At 35.4% G+C, this 8,961-nt stretch overlaps 1 pseudogene; it reads right to left on the minus strand.

Annotated features, from left to right (window-relative positions):
* Positions 1-4,681: 4,681 nt before the first annotated feature.
* On the minus strand, positions 4,682-5,863 carry LOC114054034 (annotated as a pseudogene).
* Positions 5,864-8,961: the final 3,098 nt, after the last annotated feature.

Genomic DNA, 8,961 nt, shown 5'->3' on the forward strand with positions numbered 1-8,961 from the left:
ATTTTCTAACAAAGAGTGATGGACTCAAAATGGACAATGAGGCATACATTTTTGGATATGGCCATTGATGGCATTTACTTTGCTTGACAATGCATATTTATTACATTTTTATTCCCTCCCAGTGGAGAGGGGGAGGGAAAGCTGGGAGCAATAGAATGTTTTTGTCAATTGAAAAAATAAATTAAAATTATAATTATCATCTCTATGCAGATGATTCATATATTTGCCATATATACACATATATGTGTGTATATGTGAGTGTATATACATATATGTATGCACACACACACACACACAGACACATATTTAGCTCCAAGCTTTCCTTTGAGCTTCAATATTGTTTCACCAATTAAATTTTGGATATTTCAAAATGAATATCACAGAGTCACCTCAATCTCTAAAAGAAAATTGATTATCTTTACCTTCTCGACTCTGCTTCTGACGTTTTGTAATTTGCCACCATGCCTAAACTGTTGTTTTGTTTTGTTTTGTTTTGTTTTTATACTAGAACTTCCCTTGGCATTTGGGTCTTCCTTATCGATCTGTGCCTATGACATTTTCACTCTGGAACATCTCTCCACTATGCCAGCCCCGTTCTCCCATTGGTGAGTTCTTCCTGGGGCCCCCATGCTGGCTTGATCCAAACTTTATCATTCTTCTTGCTCTGCTTCTGACTTCCCAGATTCTAATATCATGCTTCCATGTAGATACTCCTAGCCACATCTTTTCTGATTTTTTTAAATGTTTGGGACAGTCTTGTTTTTTGCACGCACTTGTGTCCCCTGTGTTTAGCATGTTATCTGGTACGTAAGTACTTAATAAATAATTGTTATCTTGCTTTGTCTTTCCCTCAATGCAAATTCCTTATTTTGTTGAAGTAACCATAAATATCCACTTCTTTCAGATTCATAGCACTAGTTCCTTGACTCCTCACCCTCACTCATCTCAAACAACCAATCATTTCCAAATCTTTCTATTCTACCTCTGTGATATCTTTTGACTGACCCCCATCTGTCTACTTATACTAGTGTAATCTTAGTTCAGGGGCATATCATCTTTCATATAGATTATTGTAACAGCTTCCTAAATTGGTTACTTCATGTCATCTCTTTGCACTCTAGCCCATTCATTACATAGCTAAGTTGATTTTCTTTAATTGTGGGCAAGTCACTTAACTCCAATTGTCTTAAAAAAAAAGTGAGTCAAGAGATGGCCCCTTTAATAAAATAAATAAATAAATGAATTAATGAATTAATAAACTGGGAGGGAAAACCCTCAGAGTGGCAGGCTGAAAGAGAAACAGTTACTATTTACATTCATTCTGAGCCTGGAAGGCCCAAAAAATAATTTTTAAATGGTGCTTGGGCAGAGACCTATTATTGTCTAAACCAAGAGATCAAGAGTGAATTGGGTAGGTGCTGGGAGCAAAAATATAAGAAATGGAACAAACCCTACTCTTCCAGTTGGGGAGGTTAGTTTGGTTAGATTTTAGAGTGTGTGAGGGAGGAGTATCAAATGAGGCTTAAAAGATAGAATGGAGCAAAGTTATGAACTTTATATTTTATACTAGAGAAAGTTGGGTGGCACTGGGGTTTACTGAGTAAGGGAGTTATAAGTGTTATGTAGTTGAACCCACAAAGGGAGACCTTGGCCCTTTAAAGAGAAGGTCTTTTCAGGTTCTCACCCAGGGTCACACAGCTAGCTGTGATTTGAACTCAGGTCCTCCGGGCTTCAGGACCAGTGCTCTATTCATTGTGCCACCTAGCCGTCCCACCTTGACTCACTTCTTAAAGAGGTCTATTCGCTGAATGGGTATTGCCTCACCAAAAGTGAGAACCTAAAAAGACCTTATCTTTAAAGGGCCAAGGTCTCCCTTTGCATCTTGTATCATCTCCAGTCCTTCTGATCAATATCTGGCCACTGGATCCAGGTGATTCTGGAGGAGACAGTGAGGCTGGTGACTTTACCCAGCCCTCCCTCACTCAGATGAAAGTCAATTGTAAGTCATGTCATCATCTTTCTGATGACATGGTCCTCTTTGAGAAAGAAGGACAAAACCACAACCACAAGCATACACAACCTTAATTAATTAATGTATGTTGATTGACTGAATGATTAATTGACTACGGAACAGAGAGAATATAATGTACAGAAACATAATAATGTGTGATGCATGTCAAGTTATTCGTGAAGGGCCAGATATTCTTTTAAAATGATTCCCAAGCCCTAGATTTCTAGAGGAATATGGTTGTACAGTGAATAAAGCACTGGGGCTGGCATCAGGAAGAACTGAGTTCAAATCAGGCCTCAGATACTTAGTAGCTATTTGACCCTGGAAAAGTCACTTACTTCTGTTGCCTCAGTTTCCTCAAAGAAAAATGGGGATAAAAATAACACCTACCTCATAGGGTTGTTATGAGACGACATTTGTAAAAGAGCTTAGCATAAGGGCTGGTACATGAGGTACTATACAAATGCTTATTTTCTTTTCTGCCCCCACCCTTGAATTTTTCATACCAATCACCAAAGCATGCTTTCCATAATTTTTCTTTATTTTTTAAAATTAATTTATTTTGATTTATCAACAATCACTCCCATAAGCTTTTGAGTTTTAAATTTTTCTTCCCCTCCCTCCTCACCTCCTTCCCCAAGATGGCACACAATCTGATATAGCATAATTTTTCTTAATAATCATATATATTAACTACATATTACAAATAATTATATTACATTATACATATACATATATACATACATAAATACATAGTGTATATAAAATCTGGAACTTTTTGCTGATTGAATATCAATCTTTTAAATAATAGTACATATGCAACTTAGTGTTGTCACCAAGTAATATTTGCAAAAATTCAATCTGACACACACTAAATGGTATGCTTTCCTGCTATTGTACCACATTTAAAATGGACATAAATGGTAAGTGGTTCACATAAGTAACTGCAATTTGTATTAATTTTTGCAGTAAAATTAAATTTTTATGGCCCTTTTCTCTTCTTTCGCTGTTGGCTCTCAGTATCATAAACAGCATCAATGTTTACTGTTTTCTTCTACAACATGTACAGTGCAGTCTAACCGACACATGCATATTTTACACATTAGAAGTATACAAAGATCCAAGATCTGATTTAAAAAATACTCTTGTTTCTGCTCTAGGATCCATTCAATTCAATTCAAGGAACATTTATTTTTCATCAACTATGTATACTCCTTGTGAGTATGATCTATGTATATAATAGAGAATCTTAGATGAAAATATACAAAAAGGAACTGGCAGACATTTGTAGGTAATTTTCTACAGCAGCCCACAGTTGCCTCTATATGAGGTATAGGGCATATAAGCTCCTACTGTGTTTATTGTTTACTGATTTAAAATAAAATATTTGATTCAGTAAAGTGAAATGGAGAATGGAAACAAACAAGATATCTTCCATACATAGTTCAGTATTACACAAGACTATGACAGATGTGACTATAGAGATAACTTTGGTGAAGCAAGGCATTAAACAGGGAGATATGTTTTTCTGTTTCATGAAAGGTGCTCTGCATAAGACTTGGACAAAAAATGATATCCTATTCATGAAGATGTTTTCCAAAGGCCCTTCATGTCCATTACTTCAAGCCCCAGGAAACTGTAAAGTGTCAGTGAAATCAATTTCATTGAGAAAGAGACCCATTTAACCATCCAAATTGGAGGGAAAAATAAAAACAAAGTGATAGATGAATACATATTGCTTATATTACAATATACAACTGGATAAAAATCCCATTAAATAAATATTGCGATATGTGTATCTTAGACAAGTACTATTATTGGATGATGAGCTGGGCCTAGAATTAAGCAAAAAGAGGGAATTTGACTGGGTGGCATTTGTGAAAATAGATCTACTTTAAAGCTCATTTTTATAAAACATCCTGGTATTCTAGTAATATTATATTGGTGGAAATCATGGGATACCATAATTGCAGAAGAGTTAACATTTAGTCTAAAATATTCTTCCCTGTTGAACCAGAGATACCACTACTCACTTTATATTCCAAGGGAGCCACTGATGAAAAGAATGGCTCCATATACACCATGATATTCACAGCAAAACATTTTTGTGACAGCAAAAAATTAGAAACAAAACAGACACCTATTGATTGGGGTTGACTAAAGAAATTGTGGTACATAAATGCAGTGAATTATTACTGGACTGTGAGAAATGACATATATGTTGAATACAGAGAAGCATGGAAAGATACATGTCAACTGATGAAGAGTGAAGTAAAGAGAACCAAGAAATTTTTTTTCAGGTAAAAACATGAATTTAAAAGAAAATGAATTTATAAAATACTCAAATTTATCCAAAATCACATGCATGGGTATTTAGTTTCTAATAATCAGGGAGTAGCAGCAGAAACTTAAATATGGTAAAAAAAAAAAAAGACTTTATCAACAATAAATACAAAGGATATTTTTAGTGCAAAGAGTGCAAGAAAGATTTCTCAAAGATAATAAAAGGCATCCTAATTTGTACAGAAGCAGGCCCAGCTCTGTGCAATGGATAATCTCTACTACACAATACTACCATTAGGATAAAATGCCTGTTTGCAAACCACATCTAAAATGTGCTTAATTGAGACTGTTCAATCTTCTGTTGTCAGTTCACCTGCTCATGAAAATCTAGAGGGGAGCACTGAACTGGGTGTGTGTATGTGCTGAAGCTACTGAAGCTTCTCCTCTTTGACTCTGCAACAGTGGCAGATAGTTCTCTTTTCCATAAAGCTGATGAGACAATCGTCTATTTCCATTTTCCCCTGGAGGAAATCCCCTCAGGAGGGTATCGGATTCCTCCTCAGCCTCGTGGGCCTCCACCTTCAGCTTCACCCGGCGGAAACTCCCACTGCAGCTCTAGCTAAGTTTATGCTGCCTTTGCATCTTCTGCAGTTCATATTTGCCTAATACCCTTTGCCTTTTGACTTTTAGGTTGGGATCTAGGAGATTTTTTTTTTTTCCAGCAAGATCTTTGATGATCTTTGCCAAGTTGTTCTTGTCAGTATGACATTCATCAGCTGGGACAAAGTCTAGAACTGCTCTAGGAATGCTTCATCTTGTTCATTGATATCAATTAATTGCTTCAGACTGAGTTTTGAGAGTTCTGGAGACACGTTTTGGCCTGTCACCCACTGGGGCATCTGTGGTCGGAACAGGTAATGGCAGACTGGAAGGGAAACCAAAAGTGGGAGTATCAGCTTTGGGTGTGGAATAACTTGAGTCCTGAGAAACTGTGTCAGCAATTGAGATGGAAGCAGTAGATCTGTTTGCTTCTTGCGGAGGATGAGAGAAGAATAGAAAACCCTGAGCTGCATAAGGAGGCATCCCACCTGGGCTACTACTTTACAGATATGGAAATATTGAACTGGGAGCCAAACCTGGAGGATTCTTCTAAACTCATCCAAGAGACTTTGAATGATTTTTCCAAGGTCTGAGTGCATTGTAAAATTGTTTATTAATAGACAGGTAACTTTACATCCCATGTTTGTCCATTGAATGATGTTATATTGAAGGGTAAACAATGATCACTGGTTTTTCCTGAGAAAAGTGAGGAGGAAGAAAGATTGTTAATGTTAATTGTAAGGTTGTTTACTGTGAATGGTAATCTGTATTCCACATTTTTCTGTATTTCAATTATGCTGGAATGCCTGGCTTGCAGAGATTTGGATACTGCTTCTGCTGCTGGAGGCTGGTGAGAATCCTCCTCCCCGCTGCCCTTGAGTTTCCACCTCCAGCTGCAAGGAACAAGCTGCTTTTGCTCAGCCTGGGCGAGCCCCGGGGTAGCTGCAGGCCCGTTGGCCAGTTGGTCATGAAAATAGTATTTTAAAGAACAATCACAAACAAATCGAAAATACATAACACAAAATTGCAAAGAAGAGTTAACTCCAAAGAAGAGATACGAGAAGTTGGTCTATGAATGTGATGCACTGCGCATATTTGAAGACTTTTGTGATTGGTTTTGCTAATTTTTTTTCTTTTTTTCTTTAAACGTATTGTTTACTATATGAGTTGTCTATTTGGGAGAAGAAGGAAGAGGGATACTGGGGAAACTTTTGGTGCTAAGAAATCAATAAATCATTATTTTTAAAGAAAATCCTTTAAAAAGTTAACACAGATAATCCAAAAGGAAATAAAAATTCAATAATTGAATTCAACAAATGTGTATTAAAGACACCTTGCTAATGCAAATAGGAATTTTTCCTTGTCTTTAAGGAACCTATATATTTATGTGGAAAAGAGGCTCATTTAATGCGAGAAATCTGTGGCATTTTACCAGTTATTAATTTTACATGTGAAGATATGATGGTAAATAGTTATGACATGAAAGGGAAGTGACCCAGTCATATAACAGGAGTGCAAGAGAGCAGATGAATTGTCTGAATAGTTCATGTTCATGTCTTAGTTACCAAAAGAGTAAAACAACTTTGGGCACATCCTGTCTGGAGAATATTTAGGAGAACATGGATAAGTACTGCACAGAGCAAGAAGACGTAAAGATTTCAATCTGTAACATTTCAATTGCAAATAAGATTGTTTAAATATTCAAGGAGTTTACACTCAAGTAATGGGTATAAGCCTTGAATGCAAGTGGTGATAATATGTTTGAATATAATCAGTGTAGAGGGAGATTCAAGCAGAGTAATATAAAGGATTTAAAGAAGGAATGATTACTAATAATTTTGAGGATTCTTAGAAGTCTTCATGGAAATGACATTATGGCTGTACCTTGAAATAGGTTTTCAACATGAAGCAGTCCATTACAAGTGTGGCTATGGGCTAAAGTATGCACAGAGGCTAGAGATGGAATGATGATACACAACAGTGAAAAGACAAATTTTACTGGACTGTTGGGAGGAGAAGACTGTGAAATTAGACTGGATATTGTAAAATTGATTATTTGTTAGTCATTGGAACATCACTGAAGGATTTTGAATACTAAAATGTTATGTCAAATTTGCTCATTAAGGAAATTACTGTAGCAGGGCTGTGATGGATGGATTGGTCTATATGGAGGCAGTAATGGATAGTCCAAGAAAAGGAAAAAAAAACATGATAATCTCAGATAGGAAATGATAATTCAATAATTCAATTGCTTGCTTTATAGTAAAAGCAATAACATAGTAACTCACATTTACATAGGACTTTAATTGTTGCAAAATGATTTGTCTATTTTGTTTCATTTAATCTTCATAACAATCAATGAAGAAGTTACCGTCTTCATCTCTATTTTTCAAAAAAGGGCACTGAATGTCAGAAAGGTAAACTGAATTGCCCATTTTTATAAGAACTAATGTTTGAAGCATAAATCTAGGCCTTCCTTATCCTTTTTCCAGAGCTCTATTAACTATTTCATGCTGCTCTATTGGTGCAAATTTCAATTCATGTATACCCTTTCATAATACTGTTTGATTATTATCCATGTTTTTACATAGATTTTCTTCATCAGGTTTAGTCAACATGCTGAAGGTCTTCTCTGAGTCTCTTAGATTTTATAGTTATCATTGGAGCATAGGAATGGATCTGTTTTGCCTTGATCTATAGCAATGATTATATAGTTCTATTTCCAAGCATGCATTCCTGAGTGATATGCCCTATGTCTGAAGGTCAACATGGGAAAATACTGGTTTTAAGTCAACATTAGAAATACATTCTTATACCCAACCTATGTTTCTCAAGTTTTTTTTTTTTTTGCTTGTGTTTTTGTTTTTGTTTTTTAATTTTTGACTCATTTGCCATCCCTATGCTTTGGTGACTATAGTTTTCCAAGATTTGTGGTCACATAAGAATTCTAGAAAAAATATTCATGTTAAAAAGATGATTCTTTGTGCCAAAGAACACTTTGGGATAATTTTCAGCACTGTGTAATTTTCATATGAAATCCATCTTGCTACCTTTCCCTTACTGAAATCTGAGTTCCACTCATACTCCATTTGTAGTACCTGTATCATATATGCATGTGTATATATATGTGTGTATATACATATACACACTAACTCAATGGACTGGTAAACTAATTGCAGGATAGATTATGAATAATAGGCATTTAAATTCATTTAGTTTATTTTTTCTTTTTCCTGCATGAACACTTAGACTAAACTCTGGAGTAATTATAGTCCCCATTGAGAAGGCCTTGTAATGTTTTGAGGCTTAATGAAATCAGTCCATTGTTATCTGCAACTTGAAGGATATGATGGAATCTGTCCTCTACATGGAACGCTTCTTTCATTTGGATCTTATATTGTACATTTTCCCATGACAGTGATAAACATTTTTGTTGGATATTCATGTCCTTACTTTATTCTATATAAATGGCAGTGTTGTTGAAGTGTCTCATCTCTGTGTTTGAATTTATCAAGGAACCTTTTAGGATCCTAGTATATGTATAAAAGAATCTTTATTGAACAAGAGCTGATAAGGTTGAGTTTTATTCCAAGTCAAATGCTATTTTATCATAAACAATAGAGTGGATCTTGTCTTCACGATACTTTTAAGTTGTTTTTTCTATGACTAAAAAAATGTTGTCTACTGAGGAATATTGTTTGCAAAAGCATAATTTTTCCCTTCTTGTACTTTTATCATAGACAGCCTTGATAGGCAGGCACCTTAATCTCATAAAGATTTTATAATAATGAAAAAGTAGTCATATGTTTGAAAATTATCAACATCCTCCCCTGATTGACTTTTGTAGGTAGTATTGCTATCCGTTATTTAAATTGCTTTTGGTATTTTCTCTATTAAAAATTTTTCCATGCTTTTATGATTGTGTTGCCTGCAGTACAAATTTCCTAGGTATGTAATGTAGTTGTACAGCACCTCGTCTGTCTTCTCAAGTGCCATTTCATCTCCCTCATAAGGCACATAAAGGAAATCAATGTTAGGGCTCTAATGTGGTTGTTCCTCTGTCACCA

This window comes from Vombatus ursinus, unplaced genomic scaffold, assembly GCF_900497805.2.
Source record: "Vombatus ursinus unplaced genomic scaffold, bare-nosed wombat genome assembly UNPS02014812.1, whole genome shotgun sequence".
In the NCBI taxonomy this organism is placed as follows: domain Eukaryota; kingdom Metazoa; phylum Chordata; class Mammalia; order Diprotodontia; family Vombatidae; genus Vombatus; species Vombatus ursinus.